This window comes from Diceros bicornis, chromosome 5 (genome assembly GCF_020826845.1).
Source record: "Diceros bicornis minor isolate mBicDic1 chromosome 5, mDicBic1.mat.cur, whole genome shotgun sequence".
NCBI lineage: Eukaryota > Metazoa > Chordata > Mammalia > Perissodactyla > Rhinocerotidae > Diceros > Diceros bicornis.
In genome coordinates this window covers 1,095,254-1,120,917 of record NC_080744.1, presented here as the reverse complement: position 1 = coordinate 1,120,917, position 25,664 = coordinate 1,095,254, and the positions used below count along the sequence as shown (strand labels likewise).

The 25,664-nt window shown below is 43.0% G+C and overlaps 1 long non-coding RNA gene across 2 annotated transcripts in view; it reads right to left on the bottom strand.

The window, feature by feature from the left end:
• LOC131405604 (uncharacterized) overlaps positions 1-25,664 on the bottom strand; it is a 55,832-nt gene that overhangs the window by 5,572 nt on the left and 24,596 nt on the right. Inside the window, exon 4 of one of the 2 annotated variants that reach the window (XR_009219977.1) lies at positions 19,379-20,088. The exons of the other annotated variant lie outside the window; for it this stretch is intronic. This is a non-coding gene — a long non-coding RNA (uncharacterized LOC131405604). Of the gene's footprint in view, positions 1-19,378; positions 20,089-25,664 lie in introns of those variants that run through there. 2 annotated transcript variants of the gene reach the window in all.

The following is a 25,664-nucleotide window of genomic DNA, read 5'->3' as shown; positions in this document are numbered from 1 at the left end:
TTGAATTGTAAAATGATCAAAAGAGCCAGGAAGCTTGGATAATATAATAAGTGCTTATTGATTTTAAAACTTACCTTGCTCTAAGTGAGGGGCGACTATTTTAAATCTTCATCTCTGAGATCTTCTTTACCAGCATGCCTTTGCGTTTCCGGGGCAGAATACACCCCGTATGCCCTGCTCATGGTACGAGTTCAATGACCACTTCTTCTTTTATTTTATTTTATTGTGGTAAGAACACTCAACACGAGACCTGCCCTCTTAACAAATCTTTAAGTGTACGATGCATTATCGTGGACTCGAGGTACAGTGTTGTACAGCAGATCTCTAGAGCTGATTCATCTTGCTGAGCTGAAACTTCCGCACATTGATTACTAATTCCCCATTTCTCCTTCTCCCCAGCCCCTGCCAACGACCACTCTACTCTTGATTCTATGAATTTGACTATTTTAGATACCTAAAATAAGTGGAATCATGCAGTATTTGTCTTCTGTGCCTGGCTTATTTCACTTACCATAATTTCCTCTAGGTTCATCCATGTTGTCACATATTGCAGAATTTCCTTCTTTTTTTAAGGCTGAAAAATGTTCCATTATACGTATATACTACATTTTCTTTATCCTTTCATCTGACGATGGACATTTAGGTTGTTTCCACATTTTGGCCATTGTCAGTAGTGCTGCAATGAACATGCAAGTGCTAATATCTCTTTGAGATCCTGATTTCAATTCTTTTGGATAAACACCCAGAAATGGGATTACTGAATTATATGGCAGTTGTATTTTTAATTTTTTGAGGAAGCTCCATACTGTTTTCCATAGTGGCTGCACCATTTTGTACTCCCACCAACAGTGTGCAAGAGAGAGTTCAGATTTCTCCACATCCTCACCAACACTTGTCTTTTGTTTTTTGGATGACAGCCATCCTGACAGATGTGAAGTGATATCTCATTGTGGTTTTGATTTTCATTTCCCTGACGATTAATGACATTGAGCATTTTTTCATATATCTGTTGGCCATTTATATGTCTTCTTTGGAAAAATGTCTATTCAAGTTCTTAGCCCATTTTTTAATCGGGTTATTAGTTTCTTTGCTATTGAGTTGTAAGAGTTCCTTATATATTTTGCAGATCAACCCCTTATCAGATCTATGGTTTGCAGATCTTTTCCCCATTCAGCACATTGCCTCTTCATGCTGTTGATGGCATCCTTTTCTGTGCAGAAGCTTCTCAGTTTGATGTCATCTTACTCTATTTTTGCTTTTGTTGCCTGTGCTTTTGAGGTCATATCCATGAAATCATTGCCTAGACCAATGCCATGAAGCTTTTCCTATATGTTTTCTCCTAGTTTTACAGTTTCTGGTCTTACATTTAAGTCTCTATTCCTTTTTGAGTTAATTTTTGTATATGGTGTAAGACAAAGGTCCCACTTCAGTCTTCTGCATGTGGCTGTCCAGTTTTCCCAGCACCATTTGCTGAAGAAACTGTCCTTTCCCATCATGTGTTCTTGGCATTCTTGTTGAAGATCAGTTGACCATATACACATAGATTTACTTCTGGGCTCTCCATGCTCTTCCATTGGTCTCTATGTCTGTCCTTATGCCAGTACCATGTTGTTTTGATTACAGTAGTTTTGTAATATATTTTGAAATCAGGAAGTGTGGTGCTTTCAGTTTTGTTCTTCTTTCTCAAGATTGATTTGCCTATTCATGGTCTTTTGTGGTTCCATATGAATTGTAGAATTGTTTTTTCTATTTCTGTAAAAAATGCCAATGGGATTTTGACAGGGATTGCTCTGAATCTGTAGCTCACTTTGGATAGCACGGATATTTTAACAAGATTAAGTCTTCCAATCCATGAACATGGGATGTCTTTCCATTTGTGTCTTCTTTAATCTCTTTCATCAATGTTTTGTAGTTTCAGTATACAAGTCTTTCACCTCTTTTGTTAAATTTATTCTTAAGTATTTTACTCTTTTTGATGCTATTGTAAATGGGATTTTTTTTTCTTAATTTCCTTTTCAGATTGTTTGTTGGTAGTGTATGGAAACACCACTGAATTTTGTATGTTGATTTTGTATCCTGCAATTTTACTGAATTAGTTTATTATTCTAACAGTTTTCTTGTGGAGTCTTTAGGATTTTCTATATATAAGATCATATCATCTGCAAACAGGGACAATTTTACTTCTTCCTTTCTGATTTGGATGTCTTTTATTTCTTTTTCTTGTCTAATTGCTCTGGCTAGGACTTCCAGTATTATGTTGAATAGAAGTGGCAAGAGTGGGCATCCTTGCCTTGTTCCTGATCTTAGAGGAAAAGCTTTCAGTCTTTCACCATTGAGTATGATGTTAGCTGTGGGGTTGTCATATATGGCCTTTATTTCAATGACTGTACTTCTCGATTTGATTTGTGTTACTCTAGGAAGAGAAATGAGGGACCAGACCATTTCAGTTTGTGATTCATTCTCAAAGTGTGGTTCCTGGTCCTGGCAGTACCAGCCCGCACCCTGGAACTTGTTAGAAATGCAAATCCTCAGGCCCACCCCAGACCTACTGAATCTGAAACTGTGGGAGTGGTGCGAGCGATCTGAGTTCCAACAAGCCATGCAGGTGATCCCTATGCGTGCTAGGGGAAGTCTGGCTAACACCATTTCCCATGGTGTAGTCTTCAGAAAAGTATTCTGTGGCATATTAACAAGTGTTATGCAACAGAGGAGTTCCTTATTTGAGTACATTTAGTAAATTCTGGGCTAAAAGAGCTACGTAGGGCCCATGGACCATGCGCCTTCACAGAGGCCCCACAGGTCACTTCTTCTGATCTGTCACTATTTACAGACACCTGCTTATGTCCCACAAATAGCACATCCCATGTTCTTTCTCCTAAGAGCCTAGTTTCCCACCCCTCTCAGCCATTCAGACAGAGTTCTCCTTCCATCATTCCAAAGCCTATCTTTCTTTTTCCCACCCCAGTATGACTGACGGGGAAACTCAGTGTGGTCTGATGCCCACCCCTCACTACAAGGCAATCACGCAATTAATGGGCAACATGTTAACCAAAGGGTAGGTTATTCAGTCCTAACAACTACCCTTGGGAGACACAGTTCAAATATATATTTAGAAAAAAGACATTTTTCTGAAGGACACAGTCTTGCTAAAGACATTTCTAGTTCCTATTTCTAAACTAAATAAAAACCTCTCAGTCTGAGGCATCTATGCTTGTACTATTTCAGTGGTTCAGGGCTATCCCAAAATTAATGTGGAGTTATTTGCTTTACATTTATCTGCAATGCAAAACCTCACCAAGGCTTGCCCACAGAACAGAGTTCAGTTTCCACTTTAACACACAGAAATTGGTTCTGGGCCCCCAGATAGCAGTTTTTCAGTTTTAGCAACTTAAAATTCAAACTCTACCTCCAGCAGCAGGAAGAAACTGCAGGCAGCTTACATATACTGGTTTGTCCCTGATATAGAGGCTACTCAGTGAGACTTCAATCAGAGAGACTAAATTATATTTTCACTTAAGAAAAAAATTAATATAAGCCAATGCTTTTAGATTTTAGTTTGTTTCATTGTTGGTTCAATGTTGTAAGCCAGAGAGCAGCAGGATAGCGTGCAGAAAAAGGGATTGTTCCAGCACCTAAAGAGAACAGTCTTGCGTTTCTGGTCTGCCTTTTCTTGGGTCAAGATACCTCCCCACACAGTGAACCACAAATGTCTAACGGCCATGTAGGGAAGAAGCCTTCCAAAGCCCGGACCCCAAAGAAAGCTGATAAAATCTGGGTGAGACAGAACTTGGAGATTAACTCAAGCAGGACTTCAGAGTTAAAACATCTTAAAGAAAAACACCAAATTATGCCAAATTGCTTGTGCCCACCCGCTATAAGAACGATTCAGTTCCAAAGGAGAAAGGGCATTAATTTAAGGCTTGTTGGAATGGCAAACAACAGATGCTGTCTCATCCCTTGATACCCCATAATAAGTGTGTGTCATCCAGCCTTTCCTCAGTTCCTCTGACTCAAATCCATGCATTGTTAAAAACTCATTAAAATGCACTGAATCAGAGCACGCAGACAACAAAAATAGAGGCAGTTTATGACGCCAAGCCAAATAATTTTGGCTTTTCTTCCCAGTGTGCATGTAAACAAACTGTCAGACACCCACACATGCGAACAGAAAGTTATGCACAAAGGAGGTGATGCCTGAGGCTCTCAGAGCAGCTAGGACAGCGGGGAGTTAATGCACCGATGTGGTGTCTGCAGAAGGCTGATACCTACCAGCGTCACGTCACCTTAAAGCAGATACTCCATCTCGTGTGGTCCATCGCTACACACGGAACTCTATGTAAATTAGTCATTAAACCCGGGTCTTTCTAAGCAGAAATATTAAAGCTTTAGGAGAGAGAGATGTAGAATAATTGTCCTGAACGTTTGGAGGTCAGATCTTAGAAAACGACCATCAACACAGCAGTCACATCTATTAACTAGGGGTGTGCAGCACCGAAAAGCAGTAAAAACATAACTGGATTTTAAGTGTGCTAAATAAATATGTGCTAAAGGTTTCGTTTTGATTGATTGAGGGATTATAGATTTTAACTAATCCTTGAAGCAAATCAGAAAATCAAAGTTTTAGTTGTAGCAGAGACTGCTAGATGCCCCCAGTGTCTACCCTCCCATCTTCTCTGGTCACAGGACAGAAAAGGAAGGGGCACCCGCTCCCCCTCTCCTTGGGCTGAAATGTGGATGAAGATGGCAGTCCAGATGACAGCAACACATCAGTGAAGAGGACCAGTAAGACAGAATCCCGGGTCCTGAGGCTGTGGTGTCGTCAGAGCAGCTCCTGACTGCTCACATACAATTAGAGAAATCAACTGTCTTGTTCAAGTCACAGTGTTTAGATCACCTGTCATAGAAGTCGAAGGCATATTCTATTAATACAAGGTATGTTTGTTAAAAAGGAAGGATGCAGAACTTCTAATCCTGTACAACGAGGGTTGGTAAATTACGGCCACAGGCTGACTCTGGCCTGCTACTTGTTTTGTCAATCAAGTTTTATTGAAACACAGCAACGTTCATCCATCTCTGTGCCGTCTCTGGCTCCTTCCACACTGTAACATCAGAACTGAGGAGCTGTGACAGAGACTGTGTGGCCCACAGAGCCTAAAATATTTCTTGCCTGGCCATAACAGAAAAAGTGTGCCTGCTATAGAGGGAAAGAAAAAGAAACCCTGGTCATCCAGTACACGTCAGGAAAGAGGGAGAAACAGCAGCAAATAGGAAACCATGGAAAATAGAATTAAAATTAAAAGTGAGAAGCATGACTAAATATATTGGTGGTTAAAATAAATGTGAGTGGGCTAAAGTCCTCCACCAAATGTGTTAGCATTCGTCAGGTAAGTCAACTCGGAGTCAAGCCGGAGTTGTTAGGAAATTTGGGGCATTTAGATAAAGAATAAGAGAATTTCAGAGGAGCAACAAAGAAGGGACCGGGTGTGGGTAGAATTTTCCCAGGAAAGGAAGGAAGAACTTTACTTTCAAGAGATTCTGTGTGCAAATCCACGTAGCTGTTGGGAAGCTGACTAAGAAACCCAGTAATCATTTCAGGTGAAAAGAGAGAGACTGGGAGAGAGCCAGCCTCGCCTCTGCAGGGACCCAGAGGGCCCTTGGTGAATTATTCTCAGGGAAAGGTGGCTACAGGAGGGGCAGGAGTGACACGACAGTCAGTTCTACCAAAGAACAGAGCCAAGTTCAATCAATGGGATCGAGTGCTGGGAAATTACCTAATTAGTAACTTCTGTCCACCCTACCATTCCCTACATTTAATAAAAAATTATATGCTTAAGTTTCCTATGGATCTTACCACTGGAGAAATGCCAAGAAGGAGCCACGACTCCAGTGATGGGCATAGGAGACACTCACCCTCTGGGGTTACCCAAGGGCCCGAGAAATAGTGAGGAGGCCTCCAGCCTTGAGCTTCTCTGGGCTTATTCTGTTGTGAGGCTGCCTGAGGAGCGCCCCAGCGTTCTGTCACTCGCGCCAGTCTTGGTCACGCCCTCCCTCAGGGCACTGGACAAGACTTCCTCCTCACGCAGCACCTCTTATGACGTCCTCTCCCCAGCCTCAACCACTTCTGCCAGAAAAGATTCCACAAATGCCCCAGTTATCTGCAGAGCCAAATAAGAGGAGGCTGACATGAGCTGAGCAGCTGCTGGGGCAGGCACGGCGAGGAGCATGGAGATGCAGAGATGGTGCTCTGACTTCCCTCTCATGTTTCCTTAGAACTGCGAGTCTTCCAAAGCTGCGACAGAGTAACGCTCATCAAATCCAGTGCCAGCGCAAATTTTTCTGGGATGTTGGAGGTTATGCTTTGAAGAACTGGTATTATTATCAGTTCACACAATAAATATGTCCTAAGTGTCACCTGTATATAAGGTATTGTGTTAGGTACTGAGGATGCCAAGATGGATAAACTGTGTCTCCTGCCTTTGATGCATTTACATCTAATGGAAAGAAAAAAACTCAAGGATAAACCCCACTTCTTTCTCCTCCTACCATTGTCCCCTAACTCACACACACAGACAAATATGCACAACAGTGCACCACTGTTGGTCGTCAGATCTAGTTCTACAGCCGTTACAATACATATGTGGGAGTGGACCCTACAAATCGTGGTCCATTTCTGCTCTCAGAATTGACCATCTTTAAAAGTGAGGGGACAGAAAATAATGCTGTTTTAAGCTAAATCTGTTTTGCTGATATTTTAGCATTACCAAAATTTAGGGGTAAAGGGAAAATTTAGTCTGAGTTAAAAAAATTAATTCCACTTTCCTTAAAGTCAGTATTTAATTTGTGCTATATTTTTTGAAACCAGTTCTAACATTTTCTGGCAGCTAACACATACCGCTTGAATAATACACTAATGAAAAATCACAACGCTGCAGTATGGGGGGACTTGAGCCCACTTCTCAAATGCCTTAGAGTTTTAGCTTATTTGTTTCTAGATTACTAGTGGCTTTCTGGGACAAACAAACAAACAAAAAACCCCAAAGATGCTATTTTCAAACTTCCATGAAAGGAAGAAAGGTTAATCAGGAAGCTTTGGGACAAATTTTCCTCTTAGAGGTGCAATTTTGAGGTTCAGTTTTCATTGACCACTTTCAGAGTCATAGTTCACCCACAACAAATGTGCTTTACGCTTAATAGAAGCAAATGAAAATCATTTGAGATATTATGGCTGTCCCTCCGCTAGCAACTGTCAAATTGTGTCATCAAAGTTGCCTGTTTTGGGGACGGCCCCCGGCGGCAGGTGTGATTCACCTTTGACCCTCTCACCTCCTCCACCCACCCTCTCTCCTCTGCCTAGTGGTCCATCTTCCTTCTTTAGTATGAACAGCTTCCCATGCCCAATGGCAAGCCTCACTCCCACAACATTTCACCTGACCCTACAGATGGCTTTCACTGCCACTCGTTCCTGTCAAAATCCATCTTTTCACATCACATTCCCTTAGAGCCCCTCTCTTGCAAACGTTCCTGTTGCTAAGCTGCTTATGTGCATTGAGTTAACGTATTTGTGCCTCTTAAATGTTTAAGGTATAACATTGGTGGCTTTATGGAGTTTTATTTTGAGGTTATAACCTCAAATTTTATCAAAGGTCAATATACTAAATGGCCACAGGGAAAATGATTTTGCATCTTTTCCTAAATTACTGTTGAAAAAAGTTCATTCCTCTTTCTTATATTCAAAAGTCCTTGCAAGAATTTAGTATCAGAAAACTGTCTCTCTCCTGACAAACTGGTGTCTTTTCTTTTAACAGGTGATAATCGTATAACGAATTGTAATAAAAAGGTCATTTGACTGGCGTCAGGAAACCTGGAGCTCAATCGATGTGTAAGCATAGTCTAGGCATATTTATTTATTCATATTTATTTATTCCTTTCTGTGGTCTCTATACCAATGGTCTTAGGAGAAATGTCTTTTTTATTATGAGCACAATATAAAATATAAATTTGATTATACAATGTTATTCCTCCTAAAAGCATGTTTGCTATTTCCCAGAATCATATGGAAACCAACGACTTAGCACAAAGCAGTGGTTATTACGACAATCTGGGACACGACACGGCCTTAGGGGAGATTACTCTGGACCGGTGGTCCTTTGGTGTCCCCCAGTCACACTCTCCTGGCGCTGCTTTTGCTGGCCTGCCCAGGCCTGGCCCAGGAGACTCTGCTGTTCTGACTGTGTCTGGAGGGGAGGGTTTGGTGAAACCCTCCAGGATCCGAGATAGTTGGCTTGAAAGAGCTACTTAAGATGAACACAGAAAGCCTGTCAGTGTGTAATCTAGTCCAGCCTGGAAGGTTAGGCAGGAAGACCCCACGAGGGGACGAGGCGGAAGGGGAACCTATCAACAAACTCCTCTGATATAAATATCCAAACCTAGTTTTCATTGGTCTAAATGCTATTTTTGTGTCTAAAATGATGCCCTGTGGGAAAATATCAGGGCAAATAGGGCAGCCTGTGAACGCCCGGGACTCATAACAGTTCCAGTTCTAAGTCAAGGCTGTTTCTCTCACCACCTCCCAACCCGATTCCCGGCTGGTTCCCGTTAACTTAGAAGAAAACCTTCACATAAAAGCACCTTCAGTGTGGCTCCTCTCTACAGGATGTGAAATGGCCTCTCGTGGAGTTTCATTCTGCACAGCTGGACAAGCAAGGGGGCGATGCGGGTTGCCACGGAAACTGGTGCTAGGATTCTTTATACTTTGCTCCTAAAAATAAGATGTAAAATGTACTGAGGGTGTGATTAGTGCAGCACAGAAGGGAATTTCTCAAAGGAGAGCCAAGCCTCCGCCCCCACAGGAACGGGGGTGTTCTTCATAGCTGGAGGACAGGACATGAATCCAGGAGCAGATGCTCAACAGGGTGCCTCCCTCAAAAGGTGCGGGGAGAGACAAATGGGAAAAGTGGCTTGGAAGAAGAAAACAGTCTTCAATCAAGCATAATTCATATAAATTTCAAGGCTGGGATGTCCTGAAATTACCCAGGAAGGAAAGAGAACTCTTCTCCCCAACCTACAAAACAGCCATAAAAACTCGGCTAAGAGACTGGATCAGAACATTGCCGTTGGTGTCATGCCCAGTACAGGACACGGTCACATGCCACCTTTGTCAGGCGGTCCTCAGTCAGCTTGGGCACATTCAGTGACTGCTACTTCCTTAGGAAATGGCTGACAACTGGACTTCTCCCTCTAAATGGTATTGGAGTCTGCTTTTCTGTAACTTTCACTTATTTGCTTTTGTTTACCTTCTGGAGCAACCAAGAAAGTCAGTTGCCACATTATTTTTTTGTCTTAATATGATAATTCTTCGCTTACTACCAAAATGGAGCCATTGGTCCAAGGGTCCACTCCCTGCTCAAGGAGGCTCCCGAGCTGACAGATCAGCCAGGTTCACAGATCTTTGGCTTCAGTGCAAAATGACATGCCGTTAAAACTGTAGCATTTCATGGTTGCATGCAGAAAATTCATGTGTTCCAAGCACATTCAACACCTACTGTGTGCCAGGCACTGTGCTAGGGACATACATTGTTTCATTTTACCCAGGTACATGAGGGAAGGACCTTTATCACGCCCACTTTATAGAGGAAACTCGGTTCAGTCTAAGGGCAGCGTCCTTAGGGGCGTATGCACAGGTAGAGTGATGAGGGACAGACTTCAGAGTCATGGGCGTCAGCTTGAACACCAGTTCCTCCACTTGCTAAATTTGTGATCTTGGATAAGTTATATAACCTCTTTAAATTTCTCATATCTAAAAACTGGGACAATAAAATGTCATGAGTTGGTAGAAGTAAAGAAAATTATATGTTTAAAATGTCAAACGTATAGTGGGTGCTCTCCTGCCCCTCCCTTGCAACCCTAGAGGTCCCCCACTATTGTTGAACAGCAGAGCTGTCAATCAAAAGTCATCTTAGATCCATATGCAATCAAGCCTGGAGCAGCTGCCTGTATAGGTATTAAATAGTCAATCTGAGCAAATGAACCATTAAATGACTAGATCCTGTGCAGGCAGAATATAGTGAAACGATATGAACTGTTAACATAAAAGAAATGACCTCCCAAGGAGGTGACGTGGAGGTCTCAGTGACTATTAAAATGGAAGGAAAAAATAAATCTGTACATTCCATTGAGGCGAAGGTTGAGAGAGTCTGTGCTGGGTGTGCAGTTGCCTGCTGTGACTGCTGTCTCCCCGTCTTCCCTGTGCCTCACCTGTTCCTTCTGTCCCCGGACGGACAGACAGCCAGCCCGTTGGTCCCCTTGCTCTCACTTTCTCCCTCCTAGGCGGACCCCACAGACAGCCTTGTCACTGAGACACAGACTTGTTCTCCGTGATCACCTCCGGAGTCCCAACTCTGGAGGCCGTGCCACACGTCTCCTGTTCCCTGACGGCTCATTTCAGTTTTATATGGGATAAGGAAGCCTGGGGTGGAAAGGACTCTCCTGACCTTCAAGGGAACCTAATAGTTGTCAATTCTCAAGGATGATATTACTGATTAGGGCGGCGTTAGTTTTATAGGAGTTGAAACGTTTAAATAACAAAGACATTTGTATTTTGAAACTCACGTAGAGTTCTGTGGCCGACAGGCCTGGGTTTAAACCCCAATTCTGGCACTTTCAGTGTAGCCTTGGGTCAGCTGCTTAACCTACCTGGGCCGTGACGAACAGACAGCAGTTTCTCTCACAACAAGGCAGTGACGGTAGGTCACTGTATATCACGGTAGATCAAGGCAGAGCCAGACCGTGGCTCTGCTCCACGATCACCACGCCCCAGGCTAGCAGGACGGCTCCGCCATCCTCCGGGTTAAGCTTCACCATCACCATGCATCACCCGTGAACACCACTTTCAAACAGCTGGGAGGAGAGGGAAGAAAGACTGTTTGTCCAGGATAAGGAATTTCCTTTTAACCAAGCAGAGCCAGGGCCGTACACAACGCTCCTGCTCTCACCTCAGTGGTTAAGCTTAGTCACATGGCTGCACTGAGTTAGTTCTGATGGAGGCTGAAATGTAATCTTGAGCTGACCAGCCATGTGCCCAGAAAGGAGACAATGGATGTGGGGAGATAATCAGGACTCTCCACCATAAAACCTATAAGATATATTATTATCCCCATTTTACAGATTTAAAAACTGAGGCACAGAGAAGTAACTTGTCCAAGGAAACAAAGTTAAAACAGTGGTGGGGCCAGGATTTGAACCCCAGGTAGGACGGCTCCAAGGGTTCACTCTTGCGTACAACACTCTTCTGCCCCCTCAGAGGCTACTGAACATTGTAGTCATTTACTTTTTTTCTCTCCACTGTGTTATAATAGTTCCTTGAGGACAAGATCCCATTCATTTTTAGATTTCCTCCATAGTAGCTTCGCATATAAAGGGCATGTCAGTTCTCAGTTGCACACTCTGGCTGGTTTAAGCAGAAAGGAAATGGCAGCAAATGATTTTCGCAGCACACAGATGCTTCCAGGACAGAGAATCAGCTTTGCAGGTTATACAGCCAGAGGAAGTGCAAATCTTGCCACAGGATGGTCCTATGGAGGCACCAGATGCAGGGAACTCCACACTCACTGCTGCACCAGAAAGCAAACTGCAGCATGTGGCTGAGCCTTGGCCCCGGGGCCTCCGGAAGCCCATGTCCATGCATAACTTTCCCCAGAGTGAATCTGTGTCTCACCAGCCTCGGTGGGTCACCGTCTCTGAACTGAGGGGCTGCACGACTGTCTGACTGGGGTGGCCTATATCACAGGCTGGTACCTAGTTCACGGGAGGCAGGAAAGAGTTTCTGGCTTCTGTCAAGGGAAGGACAGGACTCAAAAGATGGAGAATTTCCCAAAATAGGAAGAGTATTCTAAGGAGTAGGGCAGCCAAAAATATATTAACTGTCTACCCCATGGGAACTTGAATAAAGTGTCTTTTCCTTCCTAACTTCCCTAAATCCTTTCTTGCCTGAGAAGTGGAGTGCTTGACATACCGAGATGACTTTCCTGTGGCTACTTAACAACAAAGTTTTAGAATTCAAAGAAACCTCAGAACTTTCTGATTCTAGAGTTTTTAGCACTATTTAGCAGGACGCAGACAAAGGTAACCCAGCCCATGTGGCTGCTGTAAGAAATAACTAGCAACTTAAATGATGCCAGAGCCTTTAAATGGATTTCAGTCTCTTCTAGGTCTGCCTCATCTCACCTTTTTTTTTTAGGCAGTTATGTTTTCCTTGTTGATCCTCAGGGCCTGGTGATAGCCATCTACCGATAGCCAAGTTTCACGTTCCGTGTTGATACTTTACTAACTCCCAAATTCATCTAAAAGAGAAAACATAAGTGAATGAAAGAACACTGAATTAGCATAATATATATAAACGTTCTTTGAAAACATTAAGTGATAGAAATAGCAGTTGTTGTTATGCACAATACTATATTACCAAAGTATAATAAAATGAGATTTATTAGCCAAATGCATTCTAATAATTGACCAGAAATTTGGAGATACAGCAAACTTCTAGACATCTGATTGCCTTGGCCTGGGTCCCCAGCAGCAGACCGTGAGTCCAGTGCAAGCGGCTGATGTGGGAGGTGAAAAGAGCCGGGATCAGAGAGGGGAGAAACAGAGAAGCAAGGGAGGCAGCCATCGACGGGAAGAGCAGGTGCTGGTGGCTGCAGGTCATGCTGAGCAAGCCGCTAAGGACGGGAGCATGGGCAGGACACCCAGAGGGTCTGCGACTCCATTTCCTAACTGACCTAACCCTCTTAAAATTAGACTTACATAAGATGTTGACCTAGTGGCTAGTCTCTTTATCTGTTAGGGGAAATATTTGGGTCACACGTGTTCTAAAGTTTCTGTGATATTCTTCGTTTTCCTCATTTGTTTAACCTCTGCAGCCAGAGTTATATCCTTGCCTGTTGCTGCTCTTACAAGATAAATGGGATGTTAATGCTTCTGCGACAGAGGAAACTGAAGTTCTAGGATACTATTTGTGGTATGTAGTGTCAAAATATCTGATTTATTGGTAGGATCTTTCGGGATGTTATTATGACTTTATTCCAGTACATTTTATTGCAATAATTTCCTAAACCATGAAAAAGAAGAGATGTTTGTTACATAGTTAGAGAGGCTCATTTTGGAGAAAGTGGATACAGGGAGGCTTTTTACAGGCTACAGAAGGCTTTTTCACAATAAGAAACCACTCTGGGCCTATGGCTTGACTACAGGGCACAGGTATAAATGCCTGTCCAGCTACTCCATTTTGGGGCTCGGACACTAGGTTAGCTAGATTCTTGATCTGATAAGCACCTGATCATGATTTTTGAGATGGGTGGTATCTCTGCATTGGAGCTGGAGATGAATGGCCCTGTGGCTCACTTCTGGAGGGCTCTGGCTCCACTCCACTTCCGCTGAGCTGGTGAAGATGGCTGCGTCCTCCCCTGTGTGGCTCCATCTTCCTTCTGTGAGTGTCTCTCTCTTTCTGTCCTCGTCCTTTCTTGTTCTCTTTACTCTTCCTTGCATTTTCTTCTCTCTTCTGTCTTCTTGGTTTGTCTCCTCCTCTATTTCTCCTAGGGTTGGGACACTCCCCTAGTCTGTTTCTTTCATTTTGATCCGTGTGTCCATTCTCGTAACATCTGGAAAAACTCCCAGTTAGCACCAGTTGTTTTTGTCTGGTTTATAATCTCTTTATTGGATAAAGTGGTTGGGATTGTTCCATAGCTTTAGAAAAACAAACAGATGAGAACTTTCTTGGCTTCTCTTCTTATCTAGGATTGCCAGATTTGGCAGATAAAAATACAGGACACTCTGTTAAATCTGAATTTTGGATAAACAGCAAATAATTTTTAGTATAAGTATGTCCCACATAATGTCTGGGGCACACTTGTGCTAAAAGCATTCATTGCTTATCTGAAATTCAATTTAACTGGACAGCCTGTGTTTTATTTGGCGACCCTAGCCTTAACCCACTTCAAATTTGCTCTTGCTTTTATTACGTGACAGGTCTCCCAGCAGTAACTGCAGTTCAATTTCCATTTCCAGCTCTTAAAGCCAGGGAGATATCGGCATAATCTCATCATTTATGCTGAAAACACAATTATTACGGCAAGAAGTACTTCATTTGAGAAAGTTTTCCCTTGCCCTTTTCTCTTGAAACTGAAGTATTTCCAGGATTATGTGGAATAGTACAACTAAGAGTGCAATTATTATGGTGTTACGTTGTGGAATGGAAATTAAAAAGCTGTTACTACAGGCGGTTCTTATCCATCACACATGGCTTTGTGATGTGTATGTGACTACCTGGTGTGTGATGTGTTTACTTGAATGTTTAGATAAGTACTCAAGGAGTATCTGTTACCATAAAGAGAATTTAACATGTCTCATATACTGGCACACAACAATGACAATTCTATATTTTTCCATTTTTACCTTTACATCTTACTGGGCTTAATTTTAGGAACATGAGAGCTGATGGTATTGGAATTCTCAAATTCTGCCCTGCTAATCACCCTTTCCTCTTGCCCTGTCCCCCTCATGAGTTATTCTAGAGAGAGCTATACGCTAAAGAAAAAAAATAACAAAGGTGAAAACACCAGGTGATACTATCTCACTATCTGGGCCATCGTCCCCATTGTTGAGCTCTGATAAAGGTGGTTTGGACCACGTGGTTCATGCTCAGGGACTGTGTGAGGCCTCTCCCTCCCTATGAGTGGTGTCAAAGGTGAGGAAGACATCCATGCAGGAGGCAGCCTGGCCTGAGGTGTCAGAGCCTCAGCAGAATGAGGGAGCATCCATTTGTAAGGAGGAACCAGGGTTGGGTATTGGAGCCCAAGTGGGCTGAGGAGTGCGTCCACAAAGTAGGGGGGCAACAACAGCAATGAGAGGTTACATAGAATGAATCTGTAAATCTCCCATAAGTAAATTTATTAAGGATAATGGAGCCAGGCTTCTCACTGTTGGAGAAGTGAGTTACAAACATGGAAAGGGAGAAAGCTTGAAGGAGTGCCAGGATGTTGGACTGGAATTAGAGAGATCGGTGTGAACTCACGAATTTTAATGTATATAAAAAACATATACAAAAATGTGTGTATATATGTACCCTTGCTCAGCCCACGAGAGGGTCTGGGAACAGAAATGTTCTGTGGAAGAGGAAAGTGAACAGTCTTATTAGAGTGGGAACAGGGTGTGAGATCTTCACATTGCACATTAATGCCCAGCAGAGCATCCACTGTAGAAGCGGCTCTGAAGAACCAAGCAGACAGGATGACGTGGCCAGTGGGTGGATGTCAGCCAGCCTGTCATTGGTCACCCCAGTGCTTACCCAATGGCCTCAAGAACAGAGTAGCCATAGATGCAGAGATGGAGACCATGCCTGGGAGCAACAGAAGATCAAGCCATGCCTGTCTCTGAATGTCTCACCTTCCAGCAACAGAATCCCAAACTGACCCTCCCATGTGGTACCATCCCTTGAGGAGAGATATCAGTACCTGCTGGCAGGTGATTTCATCAGATCCTTCTGCCCTGAAAAGGTCAGCAATTCCTACCGATCAGGACTGATACATGATTCAGGAACGGGTCTGCCTTCCCACACAGGGCCACAGCAGCACCACTATCCAAAGGCTCACAGATTGTCTGATATCCTGACACAGGAGCCTGAAAACACCACCCTGGACTAGGTGAGTCCCTCATGGCAAAGACGGTGGCAAAGGACACACGAGCATGAGATCCACTGGCCCTGCCTCATACCTCATCACGCAGAGCTGCCAGCTTGAGAGAGCCAAGGGAAGGATGTGTGAAGGCAGTGCTGACGTGCCAGGTCGGAGGAAGACAATCTGTGAGGAAGGGTGCTGTCCTTCCAGAGGCACATCAAAAGCCATTTCATGGTACCATGCCCAATCAGGTGGACCACACGGGCTGGGGAGCCAATGGGCAGGAGTGGGAGTGGCCCGGCGCCATCATTACCAGGGACCCCCTGGGGACCCCGGCTTCCCATTCTCGAAACTTTGGCCCCATGGGTCCAGGAATCCTGGTTCACACAGGGGGATGTTTCCAACAGGGGGCGCATCAAGATTCCCACTAAACTTACGGCTGCACCTGGTCACTTTGGGCTCCTTGTGCCAGCAGACAAGCAGGCACAAAGGGGTGCCAGACCTCGTTGGCCCTGATCACTGTGGGGAGGCGAGCCTGATACAACGTGGGGGTGCGAGGGATCTACCCGGCACTCAAGCGATCTACTGAGACATCTTGTGGTTCCCCCACACCCGACTTTAACTGTAAATGGGCAGTACAGTCACCACCAACTAAGAAGGCACAGTAAGGAGGAGCCCAGACCCTCAGTGTTGTGGGTCTGGGTCACCCCACCAAGAAAGCCACTCAGACTAGTTCAAGTACCAGCAAAGGATGAGGGGGATCTAGAACGAGTGGTAAAGGAGGGTGATGATGAATGTCAGTTACAGCCTTGGGACCAGCTGCCACAGCAGAAATCTACTTTCCTCCTCTATCCTTCCTCTCATAAGCTTCCCCAGAAATTGTGACCAACCAGAATCCTGGAGAAGTGGTATCTAGATGGGGTGAACCCATGTGGGAAGCCAGTGGATCCAAGCGTGCACTGCGTGGACTGTGGTAAAGTTGCTGGTCCTCCACCAGGCGACCTGTCCCAGACCCACACATATCGTCTACCTTCTCCAGGTCCCATGGCTAGGATGCTCTGGAGGTTACATGCTCCCCTCCTGGGAACAACAACGATAGTTTGCTACAGGAGGACACCCCTGCATTGTGATTTCACTCCAGAACACCCTCTTACACACACACACACACACACACACACACCAGTGGATCAGGCCAAGGCTAGACTGCCTGAGACCACAGCCTTGCTCAGCTCCCTCCCCTCCCCTCACCCCTACAGGTTTTTCCTGAAGAGCACTCCCTGCCGTGGTCCCTATCGCAGGCTCTGCTTCTAGGCAACCTAACCTGAGAACCTGGGAGGCAGAAACAATTTTCACATTGACTTAGACCAACTGGAAGGCTAATTCAACAAAGGGTAGATTTCAGAAGGGAAAAGAATCCCAGGGTCTATTTAGGGGAAATGAAAAAAACTCCCCCAATAGAAATTTAAGACAGACCTAAACACTGGAGAAAAAGGACTGGGTATAGTTATCTCATAAGCCAACTACTAACTAGTTATGATAGTGCTAGTTAGTGCTAACTAGTGTAACTAACTAGTTACAACAGTGCTATTGTTAAAAACACTGTTAAAAAGAGAGATATATTGAGGAAATTTATATTCTGAGTTGGTCAGACTCTCAATAAAGTGGTCCATCCTATTTGATAACAGTGTGGAGAAACTAGAGGGCATGGAGGGTATAGCAATAGAACTGACTCAAGTGCAAACAGTAGGTTCTGCCTGGAAAAGGTTTCTGGGGGGAGAGGAGTGTTTCTTTCAGGGAGGAGTATCTCATCACTGACGTTGTTTAGGATTGTAAATGACTGAATGACGAATGATGATAACAAAAAGCAGACTGATTTCTGGTCAGTTTTATGATTGTTTAAAAATTCTCTACAGACAGCCCGGTGGCACAGTGATTAAGTTCACGTGTTCTGCTTCGGCGGCCCAGGGTTCGCTGGTTCAGATCCTGGGTGTGGACCTACCTACTCACCCCTCATCAAGCCATGCTGTGGCAGCATCCCACATAGAAGAGCTACAACTCTACAACTGTGCTACACAACTATGTGCTGGGGCTTTGGGGAGAAAATAGAAAAGAACAAAAGAGGAAGATTAGCAACAGATGTTAGCTCAGGGCCAATCTTCCTCAACAAAAAAAAAAAGAGAGAGAGAGAGAAAAGACAAAGTAGGATTTAAAAAAAAAAAAAAATCTCTACAGACAACACAACTTCGCATTGCATGGGCCCAGGTGGTCTGCCCCCCACCTCGCCACTCTTGGCATGACAATGATGCACACGCGTGACAAAAGACTGAGCTAAAGTAACAGGAATGTCTGAGAACAGTGCCATACGAGACAGGGCTATGAACCGATGCTGGTTTGTGACGGGTATGTACAGAAACCGACAGGAAGCTCTTCAATGTTTTTTACAGCAATTTGATTTTGCTGATATCCAGCATCATTTTCTAGTAATTCATTTTCATTGTATTTTACAAAACCATTGGTCTGTGACAGTGAAGACATTTTGAAAAATCATCTTTCACCACAGATACTTTGAGAAACATCAGTTTATGTCTCCAGTTGAGTTACAGGATATACTCTGAAGTGTCTTGATTACACAAGATGGTGCATGAATCTTTGAATCTACAAACATACCAAATGGCTGGGCTTGAGGAGAGAATGGACTAGAAACCACCAAAGCTGATGATGTTGGCACACAGCATATTGTGTTAAGACAATTTTAAAGATCAGATCCTATCCCAGGACAAAGTTAATATGGTTCTCCCGGGATATTAGTGTTGACACGATCAAGACGTGACTATCTAGGTGGCTGGTTTCATTATTTACTTACCTGAAGGCAACAGATTGGAACCTGATAATTCCTCGGGAACAGTGCTCACCTTGAATTCCTTCCTGGGGCTGAATGTGGGCAGGTGGAGGGAGGCCAGGAGGAGAGTTAGTAACACACGGATGACTGTGTGCGGAGTAGGAGGGACTGAGCGTTCAGTCCCAGAGCAGTGACAACCGGATGACGAAGTCAGTGCACAACGGAAGAAGTTTCTGACTGAAGTAACTAGGAGGTGAATGAAGGCGACAGTCTCTTCCTGATGGGGATTTCTCTCTCCTCCATCTTTGGTGCTGATTCTCCCTTAGTTCCTCTGGCATTCCAAATCTTCATAAAACAGTCTGGCATTTCCTCCTCAAAAATGTCACCAGTCACGATTCAAGCAGCAACTTAGTTGCACAACTTTAACTTTCTCTGTGTTGGAACACAGAGTAGAGAGAAGGAATATTTATCTCGCACAGCATTTAAAATCTGTGGTTTTTATAATTCTTACTATAGATATTATGGAGCATAATATTAGTTATCTTCACTTCATTATTCATCCATTCCTCCCATACTTTATGGTGTATGAGGAAATAATCCTTTGGCAAATGAATGGATTAGATGAATTGAAAATAGACTGGGATAATTTTAAGTCTGAGGAATGCGAGATATTCTTGCTTGTGGGAAAAAGGGCATTTTTTTTTTCCTTTTTGAACCATTTATGTTTGGAAAACAGTCTGAGAAATCCATTGTTCCATTCATCCTAGCAGTCAATTGGGGTAAAAAATGTAGGTACATCAGGGTCCAAATGCCTTATGCTTAGAATGTCTCTTATGAACACCAGCATGTTTTACTGGCCTTTTGAAACTCGTTTTTTTTTTTTTTTGGTGAGGAAGATTGGCTCTGAGCTAACATCTGTTGCCAATGTTCCCCTTTTTGCTGAAGGAGATTGGCTCTGAGCTAACATCTGTGCCCATCTTCCTCTATTTTGTATGGGGGATGCTGCCACAGCATGGCTTGATGAGTAGTGTATTGGTCTGCGCCTGGGACTCGAACCTGCGAACCCCGAGCCGCCGAAGCGGAGCGCATGAACCTAACCACCACGCCACGGGGCTGGCCCCTGGCTTTTTGAAAAGAGAAATCAAAGAGATTTCTTACATAGTCATAGACACTGAAGAAAACATTTTTGATCTGATAACCCATTATCCAGCATTCTGCCCGTAGTCAAATTGCTACCATGTCATACAACAGACTGTCATATTTTGAATAAAAGTTATATAAAAAAAGACCTATTAGATAGCTATCTCACGACCTTGTTCAACATCCAGTTCCTGTGTTTAATCAACTTCGCCTCCATGAAATCCTTTGTATGTCTAGCTTGAACTTTTCAAGTAATCACTGAATCCCTCTTTCCACAGCTTCTTTCAAGAATTCAGTAAAACAAAGGTGTAGGACAATGTCTGGGGCCCACATTCACAACCATTTTCAGTTTTCTGATGCATTTGAAACTTGCTGGACTTTTCTTACCCATCCACATCCCACAGGAGGCAAAGCTGGGCTCTCCTGTCAGAGGCAAAGCAGAGCCTGTGGGAGGAGACAGAAGGAAACAAAGATGGCAGAGGTGGCTGTGTGTCCTGGGAGTTTAGTCCCCATGGAAGGCTTTAATCTCCAAGGCATCCTATCTGTAATCCATACGCCCCTGTGGCTAGTAATTTCTGACTGTTCTTCATGTGTTATTTCCAGAGGGAACATTGCTCTTAACAATAAATACCACACTGATTATATCAGAAGACAGACTCAGTAACGATTATATCAGAAGACAGACTCAGTAAAAACGGCACGTGGGTGAACGTAGAACTCAGCAGCTCACACATTAATTGTCCCTGGTGAGGTGAAGAGTGGGTGAGCCTAATAAAGCTTTCAAAACCAAATTTCAAGTGGCTGATAGATCTCTACAGACTCTGTCAACACATACGCAGTGTAGGTATTATTTTCATTAACCAAAACACAGAATTTTAAGAAAAAGTTTTAAAAAGCATGCAATATAATCTACTGAATAAAATACAGGATCCTTTCTTCCCATTTGCTAAGTTAGAGCTCTTTCATGCATATAACCTTAATAAAGTCTTCTAATTTGGTGGCATTAAATGGCACAATAAACTATTATATAGTTTTCCTTCTCCCCCAAAGACCTTGAATTCTAAGGTATACCAATTCTGTTGATAATTGTCATCAGATAATTGTTTGAGACTCTACAAATAAAATTTATGTGGGGTGTCCCTCCATATACTTCAAGAAGAAATATATACGTTCAGACATTAGTGTAGTAGAAAGGTTGATTTCTTGGCTTCTGTGACCAGGGACCCTGGAATTCTTAAATAATCTCACTCAATTTTGATATGTAAAATCTTATTTAATCTTTATTTTGTTTTATCCTTTTTTGTTTGCTTTATTTTTGTTTTTGAAAATTAAACCTTTAAGTGAGTCCAGATTTCTCCCCACACCCTTGGATTGAAAGCAGTATGTAAATACCTTACATAGTATCTCATAAATGGATGATAACCGTACTTATATTTCTCTTGATTAATTTAATTGCTCTCTGTCACTGTTATTATTTTGTAGTACTTAAGTACAGAAATAAACTATTGTATATTATTTTTATTACACATTGTATCTATAGAAAATGGTAACCATTTGTATTATGATCTTTTGAAAACTTTAATAAAATGCATTTATAAATGTAAAATATAAAATAAATTTCACTTCTTAATGAAAATTCCAAACAGAAAGAAGTGTCAATGAAAAACTAGGTTAATCTGTATAAATTTACATTGTCATTTAAGAAAAATTAATGATTGGGCCAGTTCATGCATTTACCATATTTGAAGTCTAGCACTCTTTTTTTTTTCCATAATGAGAAAGAAATACTCATTTTTCTTGGCTAAACAATTTTGCACAGAGTTCTTTTTTTTTTTTTTTTTTCCCAAACCAGAAATGCTGGACTCCCGGGCATGGCAGGCATCCTGGTAGTCAGCTGCTGTGTGTGCTCCCTGGTTTTCGTCATACTTGAGCTCAGCAGGCCCCTCTCAGTGGAAGTGGGGAGAAGTGGAGACCTCTAAACCACAGTGGGAACAATGTGCACCTCTGTGTGGAATGAACACCTCCAGCATCCAGCACCCAAGGCAGAGGGCAGGGAGGCCCAGAGCCCACCTGCTGCTCTGGTCCAGCCAGTCTTGTCCAGAAGGAGCCAGGCCAACAGCAGGTCAAGAGTAGAAGCAGATCCTGTGGCAAAGAGCAGCCTGGTCCCCACCTCCTGCTGGAGCTAGCTCCTTCTTACTCTTTGCTGCTCTTCATATCATGTTAACACATGCTGCACCAGCGGCCACATGGGCTGGTGGTGGCAGGGGAAAAGGCTGTGACGGGAGAAGATGAGGGGAGTGATGAAGAAGCACATGTCCACTCTGCCCAGGGAAGGCATCACTAGGGCCCAACTCAAAAAAACAGGGATGGGCTCTGCATTTCCTATGTTGAACACCTGATGCAATCTCAGACAGACACACCTCTTGTGTTACCCCAGAAGTTACTGCTAGTAGACGGCACATCCTTGATCTCAGAATCCAGCTTCCAGGTTAACAAAAATTACCATGTCCTTAAACATCAATTCAGATGACTCCATGTTTCTAAATTGAAGGTTCTAGGTGGCTAAGAGACCTCATGCTAGTGGGTGATTTTTCTTTGAGATTATTATAGTTTGTTTTTAAATATATTGAATACAGACAAGACAAGATAACTTCCAGCTTAGGTCACTGCCAGCTACAATTTACGTATGTTGGAAAAATAAAAGAGCAGTGACTGATTTAGCGATGGTCATTCGAATGCAAAGAGCTCGAGACGAGTACCGACCTTAGGTTATCTCACTTATTCATCTTGTGCTCACGTTTCAATTTATATCTGTCCAGTTCCTGGATTTTAATAGTCACCGTTTACAGCTGTTTCATTGATTATCTCTCATTTGTTTTCCAGAAGCATGTTTTCTTCAAAAGTACCTCATAAGCATCATGGCGGAGTGAGCTTTCCCGTGAATTCTTCCCCCACAAGATACAACAAAAGCAACAGCCACAGACCAACAACGGAATCCCAGACAGTGAAAAGCTAGAGCGGAGGGATCCACACTGCCGCACATCTGAGAGCGGAACGTGCTGGGCCCCCGGAGGAAGTGGGGAGAGGTAAGGAGAACTCCGCTCCCTCCCCATCAGATCAGCGATCCGGTCCGCGCGGCTCCCAGAGAGGGGGGAGGGGCGGCCCTCGGCGGGGAAACTGTAGCTCTTCGGGCTCTCTCAGCCAGTGGGAAACTCCCGCACAGAGGGCTCAGAGGAGCCACAGGGCTACCATCAACATCTGAGCAACCCAGAGAGCGGATAAAGAGGGGCAAACGAGAAGCCTCCCACGTCAGGGACCCAGAGGGCAAAAGAGAGAGCTCCCCCCTCCCCGCAACCCGGAGTCTGCAGCTCGACCAGATCCGAGGCAGACCTGAACAAACTGGACTGGACCCGTGGATCACAGTGGGGAAAAAAAACAAAACAAAACAAAACAAAACTGCGGATCGCAGCAGAAAAACTGGGGCAGAGCGCAGGGGGCTTAGACTACACAGCCCTTTACCACCAGACAGTGGCGGCAGGTGGAAATTGCAACCAGAGACTTCCAGGATGAGGAAAATCAAAACCAACACAGGAACCACAATGCAAAAATATATGAAATCACCAGACCAGAAACAAAATGACAAGCACCCAGAAATCAACCCCGAAGACACAGAAATCCATAAACTAAATGACAGAGATTTCAAAATAGCTATCATAAAAACACTCAACGAAATACGAGACAACACAGACAAACAATTAAATGAGATTAGGAGTTTCTTCACAAAAGAGATTGAAATCATAAAGAAAAACCTATCAGTGCTGATGGAGATGAAGAACACAATGGAGGAGATAAAGGAGAATCTGGAATCTTTAAAGAACAGAGCTGACAATATGGAGGAAAGAATTAGTACTTTAGAGGATAGGAATACAGATATACTCCAGATGGAAGAAGAGAGAGAACTAAGACTAAAAAGAAATGAAGAAAGACTCCGAGAAATATCGGACTCTATTAGAAAATGTAACATAAGAATTATAGGTATTCCTGAGGGAGAGGAGAGGGAAAGAGGAACAGAGAGCCTATTCAAGGAAATAATAGCTGAAAATTTCCCAAATCTGGGGAAGGAGCAGGAAATACCAGTAAGCGAAGCCAACAGGACGCCTATATATATTAACAGACAAAGGCCTTCACCACGACACCTAGTGGTAAGGCTAGCCAGGGTCAACGACAAAGAAACAATATTAAGGGCAGCTAGACAAAAACAAAAAATAACGTACAAAGGAACTCCCATCAGGCTCTCAGCGGATTTCTCAACAGAAACTTTTCAGGCTAGAAGAGACTGGAATGATATATTCAAAATACTAAAAGACAAAAACTTTCAGCCAAGAATACTCTATCCAGCAAAAATATCCTTCAAATATGATGGAGAAATAGTAACTCTCCCAGATAAACAAAAGCTAAGGGAGTTCATGGCCACGAGACCCCCACTACAAGAAATACTCAAGAAGGCCCTCAGGCCTGAAAACAAGAAGAGAAAGGGAACACAAAGCTTGGAGTAAGGAGAAAAGTAGGTAGACAAAATCAGAGAAATAGTAGATCTTTACCGGAATAGGTTAGCAACCACTTAAATACTAAACTCAAAGATCAAAGGAAGAAATTCACCAAAAATAAATTTAACCTCATCACTGTAAACACACAGCCACAACACAAGATAGAATAAGGTATAACAAGAGCAACTTAGAAGGGGAAGAGGAAAGTGACTGAATTGACTTAGTATAAGGAAATAGGAGGCTATCAGATAATGGACTATCTCATACAGAAGATTTTTTGCCCAAACCTCAAGGTAACCACTAAACAAATAATCAAATTAAAACCACATATGATAAACAAAGAGAAAACTAGAAGAATCATAAGACAGAACAACCAAACTGAATTGGCAGTCCAAAACAAATGGGACAAGAAACAAAGGAAATGCAAAAGAACCAGAAAATAAGTGACAAAACAGCAACATTCAGCCCTCATATTTCAATAATTACCCTAAATGTAAATGGATTGAACTCTCCAATCAAAAGATACAGAGTGGCAGGATGGATTAAAAAGCAAGACCCAACAATATGCTGCCTTCAGGAAACACATCTTAGCACTAAAGACAAGCACAGGCTCAGAGTGAAAGGATGGAAGACAATACTCCAAGCTAATGGCAAACAAAAGAAAGCAGGTGTTGCCATACTCATATCAGACAAAGTAGACTTCAAGATAAAACAGGTTAAGAAAGACAAAGAAGGGAAATATATAATGATAAAAGGGACACTCCATCAAGAAGACATATCACTTATAAATATATATGCACCCAACATAGGAGCACCAATGTACATAAAACAACTATTAACAAACCTAAAAGGAGAAATCAACAACAACACAATAATAGTAGGGGATCTTAACACCCCACTTACAGCAATGGATAGATCATCCAGACAAAAAGTTAATAAAGAAATATTAGACTTACATGAAAAACTGGACGAGATGGACCTAGTAGACATATACAGAGCACTCCACCCAAAAACAGCTGACTACACATTCTTCTCAAGCGCGCATGGAACGTTCTCTAGGATAGACCATATGTTGGGAAACAAAGCAAGCCTCAATAAATTTAAGAAGATTGAAATCATAACAAGCATCTTTTCAGACCATAAGGCTATGAAACTGGAAATGAACCAGGAAAAAAAAACTGGGAAAGTGACAAAAATGTGGAGATTAAACAACATGCTACTGAACAACCAATGGATCATTGATGAAATTAAAGGAGAAATCAAAAACTATCTGGAAACAAACGAAAATGATAACATGCCATATCAAACCATATGGGACGCAGCAAAAGCGGTCCTGAGAGGGAAACTCATAGCGATACAAGCCCACCTTAACAAACAAGAAAAAGCCCTAATAGGCAACCTTAAATTTCACCTAACAGAACTAGAAAAAGAAGAACAAACAAAGCCCAAAGCCAGCAGAAGGAGAGAAATAAT